Genomic DNA, 1,660 nt, shown 5'->3' on the forward strand with positions numbered 1-1,660 from the left:
CCACTGCAGCTCCGGACAAACAGGCTCCCTTCAATTCAGAGTATAGAATGACAGGTATAGAATGACAGAGATGGTTTTGCATCTAATGAGGCAGGGAGAAAGCAGGGAAATTAGGAAACTAAGGCAAATCCCAGGAAAGAGATAACATTGGTTAGGCAAACTGTGGACTTGGATGTAGACAATTATCTACTTTATAATTTTCACTATAGCTCATCACATCTATATTTTCAAATTTATTTTGTTTCTCGGTTTTTCCCTGAGATGGCCTATATAATTTTATAAGTTGGTTTACATTTACTATGGACCAATTTTGGTATTTTCCCAACATTTATATAATGGAAAGTTGATTTTTATATCATTCAAATTGCAACAAAAAATAGCCGGGCATTATCGCGGGTGCCTGTAGTCCCAGCTACTCGGGAGGCTGAGGCAAGAGAATCACCTAAGCCCAAGAGCTGGAGGTTGCTGTGAGTTGTGACGCCACGGCACTCTGCCGAGGGTGACAAAGTGAGACTCTGTCTCTACAATAAAAAAAGATTCTACCAACACATGAGCTCTGAAATTTTCAAGGATTGGCCCAGGAATGAGAATGTCAAGGTTGGGAGGGGCAACTAATGTACCTAATACTACTGCTCAGAATTTAGTCTTTCTCTGTGACCCTCACTGTGATTACCACCCCATACACAAAGGGTTCCTCATTTTAACAGTCTTGTTTCACTTCCAGCTTTCTAGCACCTTCTCTTATTCTCATATACTTTCATACCCTCCTCATTCTCTGACAACCAGGCCCTGGTTCTGCCCCCAGAGCCTTGCTTGTCTCCTGCAATTTTCCTCTTTTTTGCTCTAGCTGACTAAATTAGCAAGGTTCATTTCATCCAAGCTAGGCCTAGATATTTGTTCTTTTGGGAACTGGGACTAAAGAAGCCAATCTCTTAATGTGTCTGGAATCTTGTACGTGTATGCTAATGGTTGTGGGAGAACCACAGTCTGCCACACAGAAACCGAGAAGCAGGCAAAGCCCTCCAGCTGTGGCTCTGCCCCAAGAAGCAGACATGAGAAAGCAAAGAACGTGTTTCGGTTCCTGGCAGCTTTCTGGATCTAATATATTCTAGTGGCTGGGGGAGGAACAAACTTCTCTAAGGTTTAATATAATTTGGAGAAGCCCATTTTTTTTTCTTTTGTGAGACAGAGTCTCACTATCTGAGCCCTTGGTAGAGTGCTGTGGTGTCATAGCAACTTCAAACTCTTGGGCTTAAGCAGTTCTCTTGCCTCAGCCTCCTAAGTAGCTAAGACCACAGGTGCCTGCCACAACTCCCAGCTATTTTGTTGTTGTTGTTGTTGTTGTTGTTGTCATTGTTGTTTGGCAGGCCCACGCCTGATTCGAACCTGCCAGCCCCAGTGTATGTGGGCTGGCACCCTAGCCGCTGAGCTACAGGTGCCAAACCAGAGAAGCTCTATTTTTTAAAAAAGTAGAAAATTGTGAATACAAAATTGGATACACATATGAATATTTATTTGGAATGGGAAATAAATCACCAAAAATGACAATTTTTTTAAAGCTGGTAAATACCTCAAATATAACAAAACTCAGAAAAACAAAAGATACTTTTTAAAATTAATTAACCACCTGACATAATTTTGAAATAATTTTTTTTTTTTT

This window comes from Otolemur garnettii, unplaced genomic scaffold (assembly GCF_000181295.1).
Source record: "Otolemur garnettii isolate 467f Iridium unplaced genomic scaffold, OtoGar3 scaffold00041, whole genome shotgun sequence".
Lineage (NCBI taxonomy): Eukaryota > Metazoa > Chordata > Mammalia > Primates > Galagidae > Otolemur > Otolemur garnettii.